This window comes from Oncorhynchus clarkii, chromosome 11, assembly GCF_045791955.1.
Source record: "Oncorhynchus clarkii lewisi isolate Uvic-CL-2024 chromosome 11, UVic_Ocla_1.0, whole genome shotgun sequence".
NCBI lineage: Eukaryota > Metazoa > Chordata > Actinopteri > Salmoniformes > Salmonidae > Oncorhynchus > Oncorhynchus clarkii.
The window spans coordinates 19,341,609-19,367,301 of record NC_092157.1 but is presented as its reverse complement, the minus strand read 5'-3'; the positions used below and the strand labels follow the sequence as shown (position 1 = coordinate 19,367,301).

At 44.1% G+C, this 25,693-nt stretch overlaps 1 protein-coding gene across 1 annotated transcript in view; it reads left to right on the top strand.

Annotated features, from left to right (window-relative positions):
• The first annotated feature begins 224 nt into the window (after nt 1-224).
• LOC139420325 (catenin (cadherin-associated protein), delta 2a) overlaps nt 225-25,693 on the top strand; it is a 383,017-nt gene continuing 357,548 nt past the window's right edge. The window contains exon 1 of the mRNA XM_071170302.1: nt 225-298. The gene's annotated coding sequence lies outside the window, so the exon portion shown is untranslated. The remainder of the gene's footprint in view (nt 299-25,693) is intronic.

Below are 25,693 nucleotides of genomic sequence, written 5' to 3'. Positions count from 1 at the left end.
GAGCTGCCTAGCCTGCCTCTCCAGCGTTCTTGTCTCTTGTTCCAGTGCGCAGCAGTACTTCGCTCCAGTCTTTTGCTTTGTAGCCTACCACCGCTTCGCCGCCTCCTCTTTTTCTCCTCTCCCCGCCTATGCCTGTCCCGGCAAGCATCCAACGAATGTTCGGTCCACCCCCAGACCCCCTGCAGGGAACAGTGAGAGAGCGGTTCCGTTCTGAGCAGACAGCATACTATTGAAAGCTGCCAAGGGAAGACGTGGATAATAAGTGTCGTTGTTGACGTAACCCAGGATTTTTTTTCCGGTAAGTGCAAAGTCATCCCGCTTTACTGTGTTTATTCTAAGCTTCATTTCCTCCTCCTCCTCATGTTCTTACTCTTCCACCTTGTCATAGTGAAGGTTGGGAGAATAGGTGTTCTAGCCTACCCCGGGAGAGGACGAATGTGAACCGGGATGTTGTTGATGCGTGTCGTTTTGCGGTTGCAGAATTGTGTTCGCAGTTGAAGCGGTTATGTGAAGTAGCTTAAAGATGCATAAAAGCTAACTTGATAATGGGTTTATAGCCCGTTATGTAGGCTTCATGTAGATATGATTAGGAAGGAACCGTGGTGATGGGGAAATCCGTTCAATTCTGACAGAGCTGAGCTCGCTCACCCGAGGCGGTTCTGCGCGTGAGGATTTGGCTTGAGTTCACTACACCGACTGACCCAAATTTAGCTAACCGTCGGCAGCGCGTGAGAGATTTAGAGAGAGAGAGAACAGAGAGAGAGCATGGAAATGTTAACTAAAAGAAATTCATACATACAGTAGCTGTATACTCTTTTGATATTGTTCTACATGGAATACTGCTTAAATAGACTAGCGTCCATTGGAGATTAATGTAAATCTAAAACGGAACGATGCACCTGCAAAGACAGGCGCGAGAAACAGAAGGAAAGAGATGGATGGTGTTTGGGGTAATGATAAAAGCAGGGAGAAATGAGAGGTATCCGTTTCTCACCACTGTCTTGGTTTAATCGATAGCTGTGGCGGGAGGGAGGGTTTTGCATCGGCTGTTTGGCACAGCGCAGTATTTTGACTTGGGGATGGAGAAGAGGTGGAGGAAGGGGGAAGAAGAAAGTAGGGTGGGGGTGATGTTTGGCATGCCTTCAGATTGTCAGGGCATTTCCATCTATACATAGATCAGCTGGGTTGGAGCAGAGTGCATACCCAGGAGCATCATCACCACTATTATCAAGGCCCTTCTGCTTAACCAATGTAAATAAAATAGAGTTTCTGTAAGTGGATTATTTGGGCATCAACATCAATAACGAATTGGGCACCATTGACAAATCTCCTTAAGGAACCTTAAGGGGATCCATCAACTCAATGTCGAGTCATCTTACACGCATGCATGCACAGAAACACACACGCGCACACACACACACGCGCACACACGCACACACACACACACACACACACACACACACACACACACACACACACACACACACACACACACACACACACACACACACAATCTCTTCAAATGCAAGCATTGTGGCTACTATCCATGGTGCTGAATCTCTCTGTCTCTGTCTCTCTCTCTCCCTCTAGCTATCCACTCCAGTAATTTCCTAAATATTAGCCTCTTTATGTGCAGTGGGCATGAGGCACCTTGTCCTTCATTATGTGAGCAGATGAATGCACAGTGAGGTGAATATATCCTTTCTGTCTCTCTGCAACGGGAGTGAAGGTGTTTTGTGTTGAAGAACCTGTCGGTTGGTCTATTGATCTGCCGGCCCAGTTCATTGGCAACCCATCACATGACAGAATGCTGACACTGTTCCAGAACGTTTCCCTGTGAGTTAGTGTTCTCTTTGAGTGTGTGTGCACGTGTGTGTGCATGTCAAATGATGAAGCGATAGAGAGGCTAAATATGAGTCTGAATGATCTTTTCGATGTGTGGTTTAAGACTGTCATTCCACACATCTATGAATGACCTTTGACATTTGTTGATTGTTCCATATTTATATCAGTTCAGTCGACTCTAGTATTCATGATAGGATGTATATACAGTATGAGCTTGCGTAATGATAATGACATACAGGCATGAACATGCTACTGCTGAATGCCGATACAATTATCTCCATTTCCCTGGCCATGTAGAGAAGGAAGATACATGCCATGCTCCATTAAACCAAATATGATCTATTATATTGACAAGATAGTCGAATGACCACTCTAACAATGGAAATACGTGTCCTCAATGATGGAAGGCAGGCGGGAGGAGGCCAGATCAGGTGGAATCATTCTAGCCAATGAGAGGGCAGATACACGTGTGAACAACAGGCACAACTAAGTAGTTTTTCTCAAAGTTACTGGAATGCCATGTACATCCACTTATATCAGTACATTTATAACAGCCATTAACATTACAACAGTTCTATTCGATCAAATAAGCTTCACATAATTCCACACTTTCTCATAGACCCCCATAGAAGAAAGGGCTTATCACACACGGACAGATTATATATACAGTATCAGCCAAACGTTTGGATACACCTACTCATTCAAGGGTTTTTCTTTATTTTTACTATTTTCTACATTGTAGTGAAGACATCAAGACTATGAAATAACACAAATGGAATCATGTAGTAACCAAAGAAGTGTTAAACAAATCAACATTTATTATATATTTGAAGTAGCCACCCTTTTCCTTTATGTCAGCTTTGCACACTCTTTACATTATCTCAACCAGCTTCATGAGATAGTCACCTGGAAAGGAATTCAATTAACAGGTGTGCCTTATAAGTTAATTTGTGTAATTTCTTTCCTTCTTAATGCGTTTGAGTCAATCAGTTGTGTTGTGACAAGGTAGGGGTTGTATACAGAAGATAGCCCTATTTGGTAAAAGACCAAGTCCATATTATGGCAAGAGCAGCTCAAATAAGCAAAGAGAAACGACAGTCCATGATTACTTTAAGACATGAAGGTCAGTCAATCTGGAAAATGTCAAGAACTTTGAAAGTTTCTTCAAGTGCAGTCGCAAAAACCATCAAGCGCTATGATGAAACTGGCTCTCATGAGGGCCTCCACAGGAAAGGACGACCCAGAGTTACCTCTTCTGCAGAAGATAAGTTCATTAGAGTTAACTGCACCTCGGATTTCAAGTAACAGACACATCTCAACATTAGCTGTTCAGAGGAGACTGCATGAATCAGGCCTTCACGGTCAAATTGCTGCAAATAAACCACTACTGAAGGACACCAATAATAATAAGAGACTTGCTTAGGCCAAGAAACACGAGCAATGGACTTTAGACCGTTGGAAATCTGTCTTTTGGTCTGATGAGTCCAACCGCTGTGTCTTTGTGAGATGCAGAGTAGGTGAACGGATGATCTCTGCGTGTGTGGTTCCCACCGTGAAACATGGAGGAGGAGGTGTGATGGTGTGGTGATGGTGTGGTGATGCTTTGCTGGTGACACCGTCTGTGATTTATTTATAATTCAAGGCACACTTAACCAGCATGGCCACCGCAGCATTCTGCAGTGATACACCATCCCATCTGGTTTGTGCTTAGTGGGACTGTCATTTGTTTTTCAACAGGATAATGACCCAACACACTTACAGGCTGTGTAAGGGCTATTTGACCAAGAAGGAGAGTGATGGAGCGCTGCATCAGATGACACTTTTTTGATTACTACATGATTCCATTTGTGTTCTTTTGTAGTTCTGATGTGTTCACTATTCTACAATGTAGAAAATAGTAAAAATAAAGAAAAATACTTTAATAAGTATGTTTGTCCAAACTTTTGACTGGTGCTGTACATCAGCTCTGTCATACTCCTGTGCTTGTCTATAGGCTTACTCTGATGATCCATGAGGTATGGTGTTGTAGATCTGGTGGTCCAGGGGGTATGGCGTTGTTGACCTGGTGGTCCAGGAGCTGTGGTGTTGTAGACCTGGTGGTCCAGGATGTATGGTGTTGTAGACCTGGTGGTCCAGGAGCTGTGGTGTTGTAGACCTCCTGGTCCAGGAGGTATGGTGTTGTAGACCTCCTGGTCCAGGAGGTATGGTGTTGTAGACCTGGTGGTCCAGGAGGTATGGTGTTGTAGACCTGGTGGTCCAGGAGCTGTGGTGTTGTAGACCTGGTGGTCCAGGAGGTATGGTGTTGTAGACCTGGTGGTCCAGGAGGTATGGTGTTGTAGACCTGGTGGTCCAGGAGCTGTGGTGTTGTAGACCTGGTGGTCCAGGAGGTATGGTGTTGTAGACCTGGTGGTCCAGGAGGTATGGTGTTGTAGACCTGGTGGTCCAGGAGGTGTAGTGTTGTAGACCTGGTGGTCCAGGAGGTATGGTGTTGTAGACCTGGTGGTCCATGAGGTATGGTGTTGTAGACCTGGTGGTCCAGGAGGTGTAGTGTTGTAGACCTCCTGGTCCAGGGGGTATGGTGTTGTAGACCTGGTGGTCCAGGAGCTGTGGTGTTGTAGACCTGGTGGTCCAGGAGGTATGGTGTTGTAGACCTGGTGGTCCATGAGGTATGGTGTTGTAGACTTGGTGGTCCAGGAGGTGTGGTGTTGTAGACCTCCTGGTCCAGGAGGTATGGTGTTGTAGACCTGGTGGTCCAGGAGGTGTAGTGTTGTAGACCTGGTGGTCCAGGAGGTGTGGTGTTGTAGACCTGGTGGTCCAGGAGGTATGGTGTTGTAGACCTGGTGGTCCATGAGGTATGGTGTTGTAGACTTGGTGGTCCAGGAGGTGTGGTGTTGTAGACCTCCTGGTCCAGGAGGTATGGTGTTGTAGACCTGGTGGTCCAGGATGTGTAGTGTTGTAGACCTGGTGGTCCAGGAGGTATGGTGTTGTAGACCTGGTGGCCCAGGGGGTATGGTGTTGTAAACCTGGTGGCCCAGGGGGTATGGTGTTGTAAACCTGGTGGTCCAGGAGGTATGGTGTTGTAGACCTGGTAGTCCAGGAGGTGTGGTGTTGTAGACCTGGTGGTCCAGGAGGTATGGTGTTGTAGACCTGGTGGTCCAGGAGTATGGTGTTGTAGACCAGGGCTGTGGTGAGAATAGTCTCATGCAAAACAACAATAGAAGGCAGGCAGCCTGTAAGGGAATGCCAGGAGGATACATTTATTAATGACACACAACCTTAGCAAGAACAAGGACAAGAGAATTGGAAAGGTCCTAAGAAAGGAGACTATTAATGACACACAACCTTAGCAAGAACAAGGACAAGAGAATTGGAAAGGTCCTAAGAAAGGAGACTAAGGACCAGGGAAAGGAAAAAAGGAGAGGAAACAAAGAGTGGGTACAAGAAAAGAGCAGGGCAGGGTGCTGTTGAGAAATATTTGGGATGTAGCCAGTGGCCAGCTAGACAGTAGTCCCTCTTTCTGTCTCCTAATGAGCCACTCTGCGATGGGTCTCCATCTTTTCCTCCTCCCTCACATATCCCTCCATTCTGGAGGAAGAGAGATAGAGGGAGAGGGGTAGAGGGAGGCAGAGAGAGACAAAGAGAAAAACTGAGAGACCGTGATACAGTTGATGCTTGAGAGAGAGAGGGAGACACAGAAAGGCAAAGTAAAATTGTGAGAGAATGAAAGAGAGAAAGGGGGAGAAATCACAACATGATGTACAGTGCTATATTTATCATCAACTATTCCAATGGTGTCTTTTTAACCAAATGAAAGGAGCATTAGCATACAAGCAAAGGCCCAGTGATAGCGATACGTCTGTGGTGACCGCACCGCATGCACACTGTTTGTGCCTTCCTGTCGCGCTCCCCGACGCAGTAAATTGGTAATTGGTTGGGCTAGCCAGGTCTCCCAAGGCTAATTGAGCATCAAAGTGAAGCCATGCCTGTTGCGCAACGATCATCATGATTTCCCCAGTCGTGAATAATCTATCCCAGAGTTATCCCTCACGTAGGGGTGAGGAGGTGGAAGGGATGTGCGTTTCAGAGTGTGTGTATCAGAGTGTGTATGTGTGAGATTGTGTTTTTGTGTATGTGTGTGATAGTCTGTGAGTGTGTGTATGAGGTGAGGGAGTAGGGAGTAGGGACAATAGCTGTTATCTCATGTTGGACACACATTTCTAGCTTTGTCTGGTTAATTTTTCTGCCTGTACACTACATGATATGGTCTGCATTTTCCCCTCTCTAGCATCATATAATTCAATGGTTGTATAGAGTCTACACACATGACATTGATGTATTGTAAGTGTCCGGCGTCTAAACACAATATCATCTGTGTGTGCACCACAGCAGAAAGAATATACACATCCATACAGCTAGTCGACTGGCTAGCCGCGGTTGGTTACAGTCGCCTGTTCTTTTATAAACTGACACAACATGCATAAACATGCCTGAGTGGATAGCAACATAATGACATGTTTTTAGCAGTGAAGAGATGTATTGACTGTGGCTGTGTGTGTGTGTGTGTATGTGTGTGTTTATGTCTGAGAAGCAGTACCATGGTATTATCCCTTTGACTGGTCAAGTGGGAAATCATGTGTGAGAAACGATATTGAATGCACCTGTTTTGATTGTCCTTGTATGCAGGTGTCAGTGTGTGGCATCTGTGATACACACCTGTTAGAATATGATTTTTTTTCCCCACTCTCGGGTTTATCTACCATTTCCTTTCTATTCAATCCTGGTGATGGGATTGTATTTGAGGGGAGACCAAAGGCCAGGACTGAGATCCATATCCACCTTTTTCAGCCATGTGCATTAAGACCTCAAAACGAGATGGATACTGTTACGTCTGTCGTTAGATGAATTAGACCAAGGTGCAGCGTGGTAAGCGAATATCTTTCTTTATTTTGATGAACACCAAAAAAAACAAAAGATAAACAATAGTAAAGTTCTGCAGGCTATACAGCAACTAACAAAATCAAGATCCCACAACTGACGGTGGGAAAAAGGGCTGCCTAAGTATGATCCCCAATCAGAGACAACGATAAACAGCTGCCTCTGATTGGGAACCATACTAGGCCAACAAAGAAATAGAAACATAGATTTGCCCACCCAAGTCACACCTTGACCTAACCAAATAGAGAATAAACAAGGCTCTCTAAGGTCAGGGCGTGACAGACACAGCCATATTGAATAGCCAATGATTATTTCAGTTGCATTACTGGACAGTATATGGCATATAGGCTGTGTTGTTGACCTCTGCATTGTGGTCCATCCTATTCCATTCTCACTGATGTTTGGGCCAATTAGGCCTAGTGTGTGCTGCCACTGTCTAACCTGTCAGTATAGTGGCTACAGCCCTATATCTCTGTCCAACCTGTCAGTGTATAGTGGCTACAGCCCTGTATCTCTGTCCAACCTGTCAGTGTATAGTGGCTACAGCCCTGTATCTCTGTCCAACCTGTCAGTATAGTGGCTATAGTCCTGTATCTCTGTCCAACCTGTCAGTACAGTGGCTACAGCCCTGTATCTCTGTCCAACCTGTCAGTATAGTGGCTATAGTCCTGTATCTCTGTCCAACCTGTCAGTATAGTGGCTACAGCCCTGTATCTCTGTCCAACCTGTCAGTGTATAGTGGCTACAGCCCTGTATCTCTGTCCAACCTGTCAGTATAGTGGCTACAGACCTGTATCTCTGTCCAACCTGTCAGTGTATAATGGCTACAGCCCTGTATCTCTGTCCAACCTGTCAGTATAGTGGCTATAGCCCTGTATCTCTGTCCAACCTGTCAGTATAGTGGCTACAGCCCTGTATCTCTGTCCAACCTGTCAGTATAGTGGCTACAGCCCTGTATCTCTGTCCAACCTGTCAGTATAGTGGCTACAGCCCTGTATCTCTGTCCAACCTGTCAGTGTATAGTGGCCACAGACCTGTATCTCTGTCCAACCTGTCAGTATAGTGGCTACAGCCCTGTATCTCTGTCCAACCTGTCAGTATAGTGGCTACAGCCCTGTATCTCTGTCCAACCTGTCAGTGTATAGTGGCTACAGACTTGTATCTCTGTCCAACCTGTCAGTGTATAGTGGCTACAGCCCTGTATCTCTGTCCAACCTGTCAGTATAGTGGCTATAGCCCTGTATCTCTGTCCAACCTGTCAGTGTATAGTGGCTACAGCCCTGTATCTCTGTCCAACCTGTCAGTATAGTGGCTACAGCCCTGTATCTCTGTCCAACCTGTCAGTGTATAGTGGCTACAGACTTGTATCTCTGTCCAACCTGTCAGTGTATAGTGGCTACAGCCCTGTATCTCTGTCCAACCTGTCAGTATAGTGGCTATAGCCCTGTATCTCTGTCCAACCTGTCAGTGTATAGTGGCTACAGCCCTGCATCTCTGTCCAACCTGTCAGCATAGAGGCTACATCCCTGTATCTCTGTCCAACCTGTCAGTATAGTGGCTACAGCCCTGTATCTCTGTCCAACCTGTCAGTATAGTGGCTACAGCCCTGTATCTCTGTCCAACCTGTCAGTATAGTGGCTATAGCCCTGTATCTCTGTCCAACCTGTCAGTATAGTGGCTACAGCCCTGTATCTCTGTCCAAACTGTCAGTATAGTGGCTACAGCCCTGTATCTCTGTCCAACCTGTCAGTATAGTGGCTACAGCCCTGTATCTCTGTCCAACCTGTCAGTATAGTGGCTACAGCCCTGTATCTCTGTCCAACCTGTCAGTATAGTGGCTACAGCCCTGTATCTCTGTCCAACCTGTCAGTATAGTGGCTACAGCCCTGTATCTCTGTCCAACCTGTCAGTATAGTGGCTACAGCCCTGTATCTCTGTCCAACCTGTCAGTATAGTGGCTACAGCCCTGTATCTCTGTCCAACCTGTCAGTATAGTGGCTACAGCCCTGTATCTCTGACTCTATTAGATTCTGGAGGCAGAAGGGAGATGAAATGAGACACATTGTAATACTCCGAGCTGTAACAGTAACGCAAGCATGCACACGCACGCGTGCGCACACACACACACACACACACACACACACACACACACACACACAGATAAACACACTCATGCACACACACAAAGTTCTGCTCATCCTAAACGCCCCTGGAGTGTAAAGCTATAAACTCCACAGCATAGTATTTACAGCTATATACATAAGTATATGGACAGCCCTTGAAATTAGTGAATTCGGCTATTTCAGCCACATCCGTTGCTGACAGGTGTATAAAATCGAGCACACATCCAATCAATCGCCATAGACCAACATAGGTAGTAAAATGGCCTTACTGAAGATCTCATTGACTTTCAATGTGGCACCGTCATAGAATGGCACCTTTCCAATAAGTCAGTTTGTCAAATTTCTATCCTGCTAGAGCTGCCCCGGTCAACTGTAAGTGCTGTCATTGTGAAGGGGAAATGTCTAGGAGCAAAAACGTCTCAGCCGCGAAGTGGTAGGACACACAAGCTCACAGAACGTGACTGCCAAGTGCTGAAGCCTGTAGTGCGTAAAAACCGTATGTGTGTTGCAACACTCACTGCCAAGTTCCAAACTGCCTCTGGAAGCAGTATCAGCACAAGAACTGATCGTCGGGAGCTTCATGAAATGGGTTTCCATGGCCAAGCAGTGGAAACGCATTCTCTGTAGTGATGAATCACGCTTCACCATCTGGCAGGCCGATGGACGAATTTGGGTTTGGTCGATGCCAGGAGAAGGCTACCTGCCCCAATGTATAGTGCCAACTGTAAAGTTTAGTGGAGGAGGAATAATGGTCTGGCGCTGTGTTTCATGGTTCGGGCTAGGCCCCTTAGTTCCATTGAAGGGAAATCTTAACGCTACAGCATACAATGACAAACAATGGTTTGTCGAGATCGGTGTGGAAGAACTTGACTGGCCTGCACAGAGACCTGATCTCAACCCCATCAAATACCTTTGGGATTAATTGCAACGGCAACTGCGAGCCAGGCCTGATCACCCAACATCAGTGCGCAACCTCACTAATGCTCTTGTGGCTGAATGGAAGCAAGTCCCCGCAGCAATGTTCCAACATCTAGTAGAAAGCCTTTCCAGAAGATTGGAGGCTGTTGCAGCAGCAAAGGGGGGACCAACTTCATATTAATGCCCATGATTTTGGAATGAGACGTTCGAAAGCAGGTGTCCACATATATGTGACGTTTAAAAAAAAACTTGGTTCTGAAATGAAGGGCAAACTGGAGGGTAATGTTTGTGATTATCTCAGGATTCCCTTTGCATTACATTTATGCTGTGGGATCCAATGGTGACTGATGATGATCTAGTCTGTTGTACCCAGCAGTGTTTCACAACATTACATCAGAACATTACTGCGGGAGTAGGCTTTGTATTGTGTGGATGTAATGACTTAACTCCATAGTGTCTGTTCCTACTTGTCATCCTCGCTGACTGTACCTGGATGGGGCAGCTGCCATGACACACACACGCACACACGCACGCACGCACGCACACACACACGCACGCACGCACACACACACAGTCTGAATGCACAGTGAGATACTATATATAGTATGTATACTGTATGGTTATTAAGGCAGCAGTTATGCATCATCCATGACAGTGCATTCAGTACCTCAGCCTGTGGACTGAGATGGAGCTCCATGGACCTCTCTCCCCAGCCTCAAGCCCAGCCAAGGAGCTCTGTGGTGGGCAAACTCAGTGGATGGGGGTGGTTTCACGCTGGGACAAACAGACACATACACACAAAATCAGTATGGGGCGATTCGAGGGTCAACAGGTTACCATCGAGCGCCCAGGGCATCAGTGTATAGAACTCACTAAACTCTGTATATGGTTTGAAATGTCAAGTTGGCGTCACCAGTTACAATACATGTACATGACACCTGTGTGTTCGTTGGTATGTATGCTTTGTGTGTGTGTGTGTGTGTGTGCTGAAGTCTTCTATTTAATCAAATATCTAAAAAGGCCTTTTGAACACTAGTTTGGCAATCTACCAGAGAACAGTGTGAATATGTGAGAGAGCTCATTCCAGCATTTACATTCTCACCCTTTCAATCAGCCTGTATTGGTTTTAGACAATCGATGGGATTGGCACGCACAAAGCATATCAACCTTATATTTGAAGTAATCCCCATCTTTGCTAACTCTTTGTGAGCTTTTCTTTTCTCGAATCAGCCCCATTAAAAGCTATTTCTTCAGCATTGTCCACAAATCAACTCTTGCCCAACACTGTAGGAGGATAACGACATCTCTCCCATTTTCTCTCTCTCTCTCTCTCTCTCTCTCTCTCACACACACACACACACACACACACACACACACACACACACACACACACACACACACACACACACACACACACACACACACACACACACACACACACACACACACACACACACATACAGTGGTGTGAGGCAGGGCAGGAGGTTAACTACTCACTGAGGCCCCAGCGGGGAGAGAGAGAGATTCAGCACCATGGAGAGCAGCCTCACTCACGCTGAGAGACACTGGTCAGGTTCCAAGGAAAGGGGGACAAGAGAGGAGTGGAGTAATTCCGTCTAGATGCTTTTTAATTACTCACGGTTGTGTTTGCATAGCTGTGACAACCGCAGCCATAGAGAGTACATTTGATGAAGCTTCTTTTTGAAACCATATTTGTATGGTTGTAAAATAATTTGTGATAAGCATTCATAATCTGCTGCGAATGCACCAGTCATTGAGCTAATTGGATACGTTACATAGATGAATGCTTCCATCTTAGATTTTTGTAAGCGTTTGTACATTAAAAAGGCAGGATTATGGTTTAGGAGAGGCAGAATAAGCCTTGAACCTTTTCTCCTCTGATAGAAACAGACTTTAGTCAGGATGGGAACAAACACACACACACACCCGAGGAGGCTGGTGGGATGACTTATAGGAGGACAGGCTCATTGTAATGGCTGGAATGGAATAAATGGAACGTATCAAACACATCAAACATATGGAAGCCATCATTACAATGTGCCTGTGCTCCTATTGCTCCTCCCACCAGCCTCCATACACACCCTGTGGCTAACTAACTGCCCATAGCCATACCCCTCTGCTTCTGAAAGGAAAATAGAGCTTCATTGTTGCCGGGGTGATTTAGTCATTACAGAGCTATTACTACTAAACATATCTCTGCTGTCACACCAGGGCTGTGGACAGTGTGTGTGCGTGTGCGTGTGCCTGTGCGTGTGTGTGTGTGTGTGTGTGTGTTTGCGTGCGTGTGTGTGTGTGTGTGTGTGTGTGTGTGTGCAGGTCTTTTCTCTCCCCACTTTTGTCTAGTGCAGTGTGTTCTGAGGGTGATAAGGAATAGAATGGTATAGAGACGCTGGTGCTGGGACAGCTTATAGCTTCACAGGACCAGAAACACACACAAACAGACGCACATTTACGCACACACACCATGTGGCTCCTGAGAGCGGTTCAGAACCAAAATATATTTTATTTTTAGGCTCTTACTGTAAATAGATAGAGACGGAAATACCTCAACTTCCTCTTCTGAACTAGGGAGAGAACAGAGAGATCAAGAGAGAGAGAGAGAGATAGAGAGATGACATCAGAGGGATGAGTTGGTCCCAGTGGGATTCCCTTTAGAGCGGACTGCATCTCAGAAAGATCAAAGAGTCAGCCGGAACACTGGCAGCCAGACGCTGTGTGCGTCATACACAATAGCTCTACAAACTACAGCACATTATTCCCTATTCTGTATTCTGTTAGCATGTCTTCTCTAGGCTGGAGAATCATGTGTGTGCGTGTGCATGTGATGAGAATCACACATGGCAATAGCAGCTTCTCTTGATGCTGTGTGACATCAGAGAGTCCGCTCATATGCCGAGCATGGGTCTTTCACAGCCAACACACACGCAAAGCTTGTTCTTGCAGCTGTCACTGCTAGCAGGTTGGATCCATTAATCACATGATGGTGAAGGGAAGCGATGGGGAGATGAGTTAATGCAGCCTTGTCTTGCTCAGACTTCTGCTCTCTGCTCCAACATACCGTACAGTAGGGCCGTCTGGAATGCAAGTTATATTGCACTGGGCTGGCTAAAATATACAGTAGAAGTGTAGTGTTTTGTTGGTTAGAGAGACTGGGTGAGAGAGGTACAGTATCTATGGTGCTGTGTTGTGGTGCGTTGCTGAGCTGTGCTGTTCTTTGATGAATATTGATGTGTTCAGTGTGTGTTTGGGGTAATCAGGTCTCAGCGGCCCACACGATATACAGCAGAACAACTGATGTACAACTGATTCTCTCAATTCTCCCTCTCTCTCATCCTTTCTATCCCATTTTCTACTGCTCAACTCCCTCTCTCTTCCTTGCTCTTTTTCCCCTCCACTTTCTCTGCCACCCTTTTTCTCTTGCTTAGTCCTCTCTCTCTCTCTCTCTCTCTCTCTCTCTCTCTCTGTCTCTCTCTCAGCATCAGCTGACCTCTCAGCACCAGCTGACCTCTCAGCTTCAATCTCTCTAGTGGCTGCACCAGTTTAGAGAGAGAGAGAACGGGGGAGTGTGTGTGAGAGCGGAAAAACAGCTGGAGAGGAGAAGAAGAGTAGCATCTCGTTGTTCATAATGTGGGGTGGAAAGCCTGGGACAGGCGTTACCAGACGAGTGGATGGATTCCTGAGGACCATGTTAGCCCACTGAGCTAAAGTCTAGGGAGACAGGTCTACAGGTGTGTGTGTGTGTGTGTGTGTGTGTGTGTGTGTGTGTGTGTGTGTGTGTGTGTGTGTGTGTGTGTGTGTGTGTGTGTGTGTGTGTGTGTGTGTGTGTGTGTGTGTGTGGGTGTGTGTGAGTGTGTGTGTATGAGTGAGTGAATTCTGTGACATGATTATCACAAACAACAGGGTTACTTTTTTCCCTGAAGTTTGACAGTTCAAAAGCAATCTCAAGTGCCAGACATGAGAGGGGAGAAACATCTGCCACAATAAAAATCACACACACACACACACACACACACACACACACACACACACACACACACACACACACACACACACACACACACACACACACACACACACACACACACACACACACACACACACTCGTTTGACAGGTACGGTGCCTTCAGAAACTATTCACACCTCTTGACTTTCCACAATTTGTTGCATTACAGCCTGTATTTAAAATGTATTATATTTAGACTTTGTGTCACTGGCCGACAAACAATACCCCACATAAAAGTGGAATTATGTTTTAATGAAAAGATGAAATGTCTTGAGTCAATAAAAATTCAACCCCTTTGTTATTGCGAGCCTAAATTAGTTCAAGAGTAAAAATGTGCTTACCAAGTCACATAATAAGTTGCATGGACATTATATATATTTTTACATGCTTTTTAAATGACTACAACATATCTGTACCCCACACATACACATTTCTATTTCTATGTTTTGGCCAGGTATGGTTCTCAATCAGGGACAGCTGTCTATCGTTGTCTCTGATTGGGAACCATACTTAGGTACCCTTTTTCCCACCTGTGTTTGTGGGAAGTTAACTTTGTTTGATGGCACATAGCCTTAAGCTTCACAGTTTGTTTGGTATTGTTTATTGTTTTGCGGCATCAGTTTGATTCATTACAGAAAATGTACGCTCACCACGCTGCACCTTGGTCCTTCAAACAGCCGTGACAGAACTTCCCACCACCAACGGACCAAGCAGCGTAGTAAGGAGGAGCAGCGTGAAATGGACTCCTGGACATGGGAGCAGCACTACCTGGAGTATGAGACAACCTGGGAGGAGTTAGAGAGGTGGTCGGTCGACCCAGGGAGAGTGCCGGAGCCCGCCTGGGATTCTCTAGAACAGTGCGAGGAGGGGTACCGGAGAATGGAGTTGGCGACACGAACACGGCTGACAAGGAAGCCCGAGAGGCAGCCCCCAGATTTTTTGGGGGGAGGCACACGGGGAGTGTGGCAGAGTCAGGTAGGAGGCCTGAGCCAACTCCCCGTGCTTACCGTGGCGGGCGTCATACTGGTCAGGCACCGTGTTATGCGGTGTAGCGCACGGTGTCTCCAGTACCCGTCCTCAGCCCGGTGCGCTACATCCCATCTCACCACGCTGCACCTTGGTCCTCTCCTTCAAACAGCCGTGACAGGCACCTATTGGTAGATGGGTAAAAAAAAGCAGACATTAAATATCCCTTTGAGCATGGTGCAGTTTTTATTACACTTTGGATGGTGTATCAATTCACCCAGTCGCTACAAAAACACAGGCTCCCTTCCTCAGTTGCCGGAGAGGAAGGAAACTGCTCAGGGATTTCACCATGATGCCAATGGTGATTTTAAAACAGTTACAGGGTTAAATGGCTGTGATAAGAGATAACTGAGGATGGATCAACATTATAGTAACTCCACAATACTAACATCAATGACAGAGTGAAAAGAAGGAAGCCTGTACGGAATACAAATATTTAAAAACATGGATCCTGTTTGCAATAAGGCACTAAAGTAATCCTGCAAAAAATGTAGCAAAGAAATTAACTTTTTGTCCTGAATACAAAACATTATGTTTGGGGTAAATCCAACACAACACATCACTGAGTACCACTCTTCATATTTTCAAGCATGGTGGTGGCTGCATCATGTTATGTGTATTCTTGCCATCAGCATGGGAGATTTTTTGTTTTTGGATAAAACAAAACGGAATAGAGCTGAGCACAGGCAGAATCCTAGAGGAAAACTTTGTTCAGTCTGCTTTCCAACAGACACTGGGAGACAAATTCACCTTTCAGCAGGACAATAACCTAAAACACAAGGCCAAATATACACCGGAGTTGCTTATCAAGACAACATTGTATGTTCCTGAGTGGTCTAGTTAGTTTTGACTTAAATTGACTTGAAAATATATGGCAAGATGGTAAAATGGCTGTCTAGCAATGATCAACAACCAACTTTGAAGAGTTTGTAGAATTAAACAATAAATAGTGGGCAAATATATCCAGGTGTGCAAAGCTCTTAGAGACTTACCCAGAAAGACTCACAGCTGTAATCACTGCCAAAGGTGATTCTAGCATCACCTTTGGCAGGGGGTTGAATACTTAACTAATTACAAATATATATATATTTTTTCTACTTTAACATTACAGAGTATTTGGTTTAGATTGTTGCCTAAACATGACAATTAAATCAATTTTAACACATCAAAATATGGAAAAAGTCAAGGGGTGTGAATATTTTCTGAAAGCACTGTTTGTATAGTAGGCCTATGATATTTTGGTCCCATTTTTGTAGTTTGATTAACTTTATGTTTGTGTAGCTGTCTTTGTGAAGGTCAAAATATATTTTGGGAAGTTTTATAGTTGAAGCATGTCATTCATTAAAACCACATGTATGCTTTCCATCTCCTCTGTGGTTGTCTGGTGTTCTGTTGTTGCTTTGGAAGATAATGATGATCTAGGAAGAGGGAGCTGTGTTGTGTGGGGAGGAAGAGGAAGCTGGGTTGTGTGGGGAGGAAGAAGGGAGCTGGGTTGTGTGGGGAGGAAGAGGGAGCTGGGTTGTGTGGGGAGGAAGAGGGGAGCTGGGTTGTGTGGGGAATTAAGACGGGAGCTGGGTTGTGTGGGGAAGAAGAGGGGAGCTGGGTTGTGTGGGGAATTAAGACGGGAGCTGGGTTGTGTGGGGAAGAAGAGGGGAGCTGGGTTGTGTGGGGAATTAAGACGGGAGCTGGGTTGTGTGGGGAAGAAGAGGGAGCTGGGTTGTGTGGGGAGGAAGAGGGAGCTGGGTTGTGTGGGGAGGAAGAGGGAGCTGGGTTGTGTGGGGAGGAAGAGGGGAGCTGGGTTGTGTGGGGAATTAAGACGGGAGCTGGGTTGTGTGTGGAGGAAGATGGAGCTGGGTTGTGTGGGGAATTAAGACGGGAGCTGGGTTGTGTGGGTAGGCAGAGGGAGCTGGGTTGTGTCAGGAAGAAGAGGGGAGCTGGGTTGTGTTGGGAAGAGGAGGGGGGCTGGGTTGTGTGGGTAGGCAGAGGGACCTGGGTTGTGTTGGGAAGAAGAGGGGGGCTGGGTTGTGTGGGTAGGCAGAGGGAGCTGGGTTGTGTTGGAAAGAAGAGAAGAGCTGGGTTGTGTTGGGAAGAGGAGGGGAGCTGGGTTGTGTTGGGAATTATATTGCGAGAGGCATAAAGCCTGTAAATGTTATTGTGTGTATTCCCACCCTTTTTTTACATAAATAAAAAGTTGTAGATGTATTCCAATGAAGTTAATTGTTTTTTAAATGTACAAGAAGGAAATCCTTAAGATAAAGAATCCACTTGTTTAGAGAGAAAAATTTAGAAAAATATCTAGTTAGCATAAGCTGCTAGGAGTGCTAGCTAGCAACCTTACCACTAGATCGTCTGAGATAAAATACATTAAAAAAAATAACATACTGTAATGAAACCGGCAGGGAGCAGGTCTCGAACCCTCGACCTTATAGCCCGAGGTCCGGCGCGCTATCGACTGTGCCGCAAAAGCATGCCCGTGCGGCAGGGTCGATTTCCGCGCTTATAAACCCAGGGTTGTTACAATAATTAATTGCAGTTGTAAATGTTTCCACGAGTGACTTCACAGTTAATGTTACTTTATAGGCTTTGACCGTTTACACAGCATTTTATGTCATATAGCTAGATAGCTAGCTAGGTTTTTAAGAGAGAGCTTTAAAAAGGCATCTCTCCCCTTGTTTTTAGTTACAAGTGAGGACTGGATTAGGTGTGAGCAGTGCAGGAGGTGAGCTCATGAGTTTAGCTCCAATTTTACTGGGGATAGCTTTATCTGTGACCTACTGTATGTACAAATTAGACTTGTGCAATAGCAGTGTAACGGCCGTTGGTGGAAGAAAGTGAGGACCAAGGTGGTAAGTGTTCATCTTTTTTATTTAACTGAACACTGAATAACCAAAACAACAACGATAACAACCGAAAGGTGACGCTTAAGGCTATGTGCCATCAAACAAAGTTAACTACCCACACCACACAGGTGGGAAAAGGCTACCTAAGTATGGTTCTAAATCAGAGACAACGATAGACAGCTGCCTCTGATTGAGAACCACACCCGGCTAAACAACACAGAAATCCAAAACATAGAAAATTAACATAGAATGCCCACCCTAGTCACAAGCAGAGCATAAGAGAGTTACCACATCAATGTTACACTGAGTTAATTAGTTAAGTTATTGTTATTAAATGTTATATTCCAATGTTATTTAATGTTATTAGTTATATTTCATTGCAATATTATATTCCAATTAATTTATATTTTTTAATGAATTAAAAACAACTATTGAAAACCTTTTGCTCCTGAATGTAATTTTATAGACTGCTGGGATTTAAAATCTTGTATTAACCCAATTATATTTAGTGCAATTGTACATAAAGGATTGTATTGAAAAGGAACAACAAAGAAAGAACAAAGAAAATGAATGTGGAGGTGAGTTAAAAAGAGGGACTTTACATCAAATCTCCTCACAGTGGATATTAATAGTGACAACTACACTATGACAACTACACTTAGTTTTTAAGTATTACTTAAGAATTTCTAAATGAAACTGATTAAATGGATTTTAACACACCTCTGTGAAACCCTATGCCATAACCTTCTACTAAGGTAACTGCCACCCCCGGGGGTCACCCCGGTACTTTAAAAAAATGTCCCTTTTCTAAAAACAACATTTCATGAAATAACTAAAAAAGTGTAAACTGTAGCCATTTATTCACCTAAGCATGACTCTCATCCACATATTTTTTTTCCTACCAAACACTTTTTTTGTGTCAGCAATTAGACATTGTTCTTATGGGGGGCTAGTTACCCCCTAGTACCCTACATTTTTTAAAACCGCGTATGTCTTACTTTGATCTTTCTAGTTTAAATAGAATAGTGCAACCTTTGTTTTCCTTGCACTACATTTTGGATTCTACAAATAAAATGTTTTAAGTTTTATTCATCAAGCCAATGGATTCTTGACTTTCTATGGGATTTTAAATGTGCGTCTCAAACTGATTTTCCCACGGCTACTCAAAAGCCACTACAGCTATAGTAGACTCCTAGCTGCCATAGCTAGGTTATTTATTATCCAATATGATTACTAGTTCTTGTCTTGACTGCATCAAACTGGAAGAAGCTAGTTAAGCTAGCAAGCTAGGATAATTGAGGCTGCATGCGCTTTCTCGTCCTAAACAGTTACAAACAACATCTCCTTTCAAAATATAAAGTAGCAACCTACCTGTTGGGTTTTGGTCATAGTAGCCTATCATTCTCCTTTAACTTTTAATTCCATCATTTTAATTCCACCTTCCGTTGATTAGATATCTCCTAACTTTTACCCCACACTGAGGTTCTATAACTATAGCCATTACCACTTTGATTTATGATTTACAAACAACAACAACAGGCTGCACAAGCCACTCTCGTGAAAAGCAAAGAGCAGCAGCATTAATGATACATTAATGTCACGTTCGACTCTATATGGGTCCTTCCGGACAAATACTTGAGACCCGTGGAACAATCACACCAGATCCGACCCAGACCGTGACATTATTTAGAATTCTGTATCTGAACCCGCTCGAGACTCTTGGGTATTCGCTTATTCAGGTACAGATGCATCCGTGAGGGCTTCTAGTGTGTGTGCATGCATGTTTGGAAGTGTAAGCATGTGAGTGTTTGTGTGTGTGTGTGTGTGTGTGTGTGTGTTGCTGCTAACTGAATTGTATGCATTAGTTTAATATTAGACAATGCGGGGACATAAATTGGAGCCATCAATCAAAGCAGACAGTTGAAGTCGGAAGTTTAAATACACTTAGGTTGGAGTCATTAAAACTAGTTTTTCAACCACTCCACAAATGTCTTGTTAACAAACTGTAGTTTTGGCAAGTCGGTTAGGACATCTACTTTGTGCATGACACAAGTCATTTTTTCCAACAATTGTTTACAGACAGATTATTTCACTTATAATTCACGGTATCACAATTCCAGTGAGTCAGAAGTTTACATACACTGAGTTGACTGTGCCTTTAAACAGCTTGGAAAATTCCAGAAAATGATGTCATGGCTTTAGACGCTTCTGATAGCCGTCATACCACTCAGGAAAGAGACGCGTTCTGTCTCCTAGAGATGAACATACTTTGGTGCGAAAAGTGCAAATCATCCCAGAACAACAGCATAGGACCTTGTGAAGATGCTGGAGGAAACAGGGACAAAAGTATCTATATCCACAGTAAAACAAGTCCTATATCGACATAACCTGAAAGGCCGCTCAGCAAAGGAAGAAGCCACTGCTCCAAAACCGCCATAAAAAAGCCAGACTACGGTTTGCAACTGCACATGGGGACAAAGATTGTACTTTTGGAGAAATGTCCTCTGTTCTGATGAAACAAAAATAGAACTGTTTGGGCATAATGACCATCGTTATGTTTGGAGGAAAATGGGGAGGCTTGCAAGCCAAAGAACACCATCCCAACCGTGAAGCACAGGGGTGGCAGCATCATGTTGTAGGGTGGCAGCATCATGTTCTGGGGGTGCTTTGCTGCAGGGGGGACTGGTGCACTTCACAAAATAGATGGCATCATGTGGCAGGGAAATTATGTGGATATATTGAAGCAACATCTCAAGACATCAGTCAGGAAGTTAAAGCTTGGTTGCAAATGGGTCTTCCAAATGGACACTGACCCCAAGCATACTTCCAAAGTTGTGGCAAAATGGCTTAAGATCAACAAAGTCAATGTATTGGAGTGGCCAACACAAAACCCTGACCTCAGTCCCATAGAAAATGTGTGGGCAGAACTTAAAAAGTGTGTGAGCAAGGTGGCCTACAAACCTGACTCAGTAACACCCGCTCTGTCAGGAGGAATGGGCCAAAATTCATCCAATTTATTGTGGGAAGCTTGTGGAAGGTTACCCAAAATGTTTGACCCAAGTTAAACAGTTTAAAGGCAATGCTAAGGTATGCAAACGTCTGACCCACTGGGAATGTGATGAAAGAAATAAAAGCTGAAATAAATAATTCTCACTACTATTATTCTGACATTTCAAATTCTTAAAATAAGTGGTGATCCTAACTGACCTAAAATAGGGAATTTGTACTAGGATTAAATGGCAGGAATTGTGAAAAATTGAGTTTAAATGTATTTGGATAAGGTGTATGTAAACTTCCGACTTCAACTGTATATGAGCAGGACTTCTGAGCAGAATGTTGGAAAGCAAGATTTAAGACACCAGGCTGATTGGATATTGAAATAGGTTTTTGAAATGACAGATTATTTCTTCATTTTCTAGGTTTAACCTAATTTGAATGACATTAGGGTTATTATCCATATGCTTAGGGTCGATTATTTTTTTTCAGTGTCTGTGTGATACACACACACACAAACATACACATACATACATACATACATACAGTATGTAGCGGACATGAGTTGGTCATGGTCACATGATGAGGTAGCCCCGCCTGCGAACTACAAAACCAGTGTCTGCCTTCGGCACAAGAGGCAATTATCTATTGGTCTAATAGTCAAAGATTTTGGTTGCTCACGTGGGAGACTCTGGTTCATGTCCTGCGTGTTATACATACACACACGTTTCGTAGATAAACATTACTTGTTATGGCTGGGGGCAGTATTGAGTAGCATGGATGAATATGGTGCCCAGAGTAAACTGTCTGCTACTCAGGCCCAGTTGCTAATATATGCATTATTATTATTATATTTGGATAGAAAACACTCTGAAGTTTCTAAAACTCTTTGAATGATGTCTGTGAGTATAACAGAACTCATATGGCAGGCAAAAACCTGAGAGAAAGAATCCAACCAGGAAGTGGGAAATCTGAGGTTTGTAGTTTTTCAACTCATTCCCTATTGAATACACAGTGTCTATGGGGTCAAATTGCACTTCCTACGGCTTCCAGTAGATGTCAACAGTCTTTAGAACCTTGTTTGATGCTTCTACTGTGAAGTGGGGACGAATGAGAAGGGAATGAGTCAGAGGTCTGGCAGAGAGGCATGAGCTGGCCACGCACGTTCATGTGAGAGTTAGCTTGAATTCCATTGCATTTCTACAGACAAAGGAATTCTCCGGTTGGAACATTATTGAAGATTTATGTTAAAAACACCCTAAAGATTGATTCTATACATCGTTTGACATGTTTCTACGGTCTGTAACGGAACTACTTTACTTTTAGTCTGCACCTAGTGATCGCGCGTCATGAATTTGGATTACTGGGCTAAACGCACAAACAAAAAGGAGGTATTTGGACATAAATGATGGACATTATCGAACAAAACAAACATTTATTGTGGAACTGGGATTCCTGGGAGTGAATTCTGATGAAGATCATCAAAGGTAAGTGAATATTTATAATGGTATTTCTGACTTCAGTGGACTACACAACATGGTGTGTATCTGTTTGGGTTGTTTTGGTCACAGCGCTGTACTCAAATTATTGCATGGTGTGCTTTTTCGGTAAAGCTTTTTTGAAATCTGACAAAGCGGTTGCATTAAGGAGAAGTGTATCTATAATTCCATGCATAATAGTTATATATTTTATCAATGTTTATTATGAGTATTTCTGTAAATTTATATGGTTCTCTGCAAAATCCTGAGATGTTTTGGAACTACTGAACATAACGCACCAATGTATACTGAGATTTTTTTATATAAATATGAACTTTATCGAACAAAACATACATGTACTGTGTAACATGAAGTCCTATGAGTGTCATCTGATGAAGATCATCAAAGGTTATTGATTCATTTATCTCTATTTCTGCTTTTTGTTACTCCTCCCTTTGGCTGGAAAATGGCTGTGTTTTTCTGTCACGAGGCACTCACCTAACATCATCGTTTGGTTTGCTTTCGTCGTAAAGCCTTTTTGAAATCAGACACTGTGGTGGAATTAACAAGAAGTGTATCTTTAAAATGGTGTAAAATACTTGTGTGTTTGAGAAATTTTTATTTTGGGATTTCTGTTGTTTTGAACTTGGCGCTCTGTACTTTCACTGGCTGTTGTCATATCGATCCCGTTAACGGGATCTCAGCCCAGAGGTTCATTAAATTGCTTTATGTAAATTATTTCAATTTCTGCGATAGTTTTACAATCAAGGACTTGATGAGACCCTGAAACATTTAAGCAGTCTGTGAAAACATATTGGTTTAATGGCCATCAGAATGAGTAAGAAAATCAGATTTCATGTACAGAATCACATGAATCAATTAAAAATGTACAATTTCACAGTTCTGAAGGACATAACTGCCTCTGAAGCAATATAAGCAGCAGTGTGTGTGTGTGTGTGTGTGTGTGTGTGTGTGTGTGTGTGTGTGTGTGTGTGTGTGTGTGTGTGTGTGTGTGTGTGTTTGCACGTTTGGCTCTCATCTGTCTGTATGCCTCGCATGGTTCCAAACCAAAAATGTAATTATTAGAACGATGGCTCATGTAATCAGAAGAGTCAAATATTTCTGAATACCCACAGCTGGTGGAATCATTTTTATAAACATTTGTCTTTGAAATTTGATAGTGTAATACTCTCTTACGGACCAAATGAGCCAAGTGAAGGAGACAGAAAATGAAGCTTTACACTGTTTAAAATCAGCTGTCTGTGTGTCAGTGTGTGTGTGGACTCACTTCTCTGTCCAAGGTTATTTTACCTTTTTGAGGGCGTGTGTGTGCGCATGCAGTGGCACACTGTTTGTATTTGTGCAGTGCTAGCAGTGTGTGTATACTGTATGTGTACGTGCTCTGTTTGTGGGTCGTGTCAGAATTCCAGAGTTCTGATAGCTAGAAGGTCAAACACAACTATCCACTTACTGAATGGTGCTTTCTCTCCCATTAGTATGGCATGAGCCGGTAGAAAGGAGAGCTGACGTTGATGGGGAGAGTGGCTCGAGCAGTGATGGCGTATGCAGAGCACTTGAGATTGAAGAATTTCCCTATTGTCCACAGAACTATGTGGGAGAAGGAAGGATAAGGTTTGATTTTTTACAAGGTTCGATTTTTTACTGAATAGCAAGCCATTAACCATTACAACTTCTCACCCATGCAAAATAGGGTGAAGTTGCCTGTAGACACTGATCCAAGGTCATTTTTGTGTTCTACCTCTTAATGGTCAGTGTTAGGGTTGGTTGAGGGTAAGCTGATCCTAGATCTGTGCCAAGAGGAAAGCTTCTACCTGTAACTTACACAGATCTAGAATTAGTTGTTCCTTCACCAAATCCGTAACCATAACCACTAGGGAAGGAGTTAAACTGATCTGGGATTGTTGTCTTACATCAACTTCTACCTAGTATTCTCTAAAGCTCTCTTCTTCCCCCATGCTTCTAGAATCCATTCTGAAAACCTGGATCACACTTAAAAACCTTTTAAACCATGTTAGCTGTTAAATATTTCAGCATGGCCATTCACCCAGAGAAAGAAGCATGCTTTTGATTGTTGCGTGCAGGAAATCCGACCTCCCACATAACTGTAGCTAACTGGAGAAACCACGCTCTTCCCACTCACATCATGACAAGGCTGGGCTCCATGCCAACTCAATCCAGTCAGTTGAGTTGAGATTCAATGAAATTCCAAGTGTTTTTCCATTGCTGAACAGACATTTTAAAAAGAGAAATAAATATAAAAAGAGAGAGAAAGAAAGAACAGGAAGCACAGAAAGTATCTGCCCTCTCATAGCTGGCCCTTCAAATGTGCACTATCTGCAGTGTGGGAAAATAATGACATTGTGCTGTCTCTCCTTTCTATCCCCATCACGCTGCATTAATAATCTGGGATTGGAATTACATTTGAATCCTCCAATCCTCCAATCAGAATGTCCTGTGGCTGTTCCCATGAGGGATTGGCTAATGACTTGCCAATCAGAAGCACTGATGGAGAGTATCCCAGAGGTGTTTCAGGAAGAGAGCTGGAGAGCTGAGAGAACGAGGGAGGAATATCTGAGTGAAAAGAGGGGGGAGAATATGGAGGATTAAAGCTACAGGACAAAGATTCATAGTGTGAGAGAAAGAGAGAGATGGAAAGCGATAGGGCGGGTGAGAGAATGGAAGCGATGCAATGTTGTGTTCCTGTCAAGGAAGACATTGAGTGAGAGGAGAGAATGAGGGAGCAGAGGAAGGGGAACGAGGGATGAAACAGGAATTATTCCCTCTGTCACAGAGAGAGGGGGGAGTCTCAGGGAGAGTGGGAAAAGTCTCACAGAGAGGGGGAGAAGTCTCATTGAAGGGGGAGGAGAGGAGAGAGGAGGATGTAACAGAGGCAACATGGCATGGAGTTGGACAGGAGGTTTAGGAGAGAGAGACGCGCATCACTGCACCTGGGCTGGGACACGCACAGTGTTTGTGTGTGTGTGGAGGGGGAGGTAGAGATTGAGGGTCAAGGTGTGTGTGTGGATCAGGGTGCGACATGCTCCTGTGTCTCTGACAACCTGACACCAGCCACAGAAGTGTGTGCGTTTGTACTACCAAGGCCTGCTGCCTCACTGCAGAGATACTTTGTACTGTCAGGCCAATGGACTTCAGGCTTGACTGCCCTCACCCCTCTACCCTTGCCTCTCATCCTCACTACCTCACACCCTCACCCGTCAGTCCTCTCCCTAGATGTAGAAAACACTGTTTGTCTGTCCACATCTCAAGTCTAACCTCCTCAGGCCTCACCTGAGCCTCCCACCTGGGTGTCAGGCCTCCACACCAACAGACAGGTGATGGAGAAGACAGATAGAAAAGAACTGAATCCACCAGTGACACTAGCATGCTTAGCTAAGGCTCGGCAGGAAAGTTCAGCGTGGTCAATATTTGTTTAATTTGACTGAATGAAGACTCTTACCTTCCCAGTTATGAGTTCAACTCTGCCCTCTA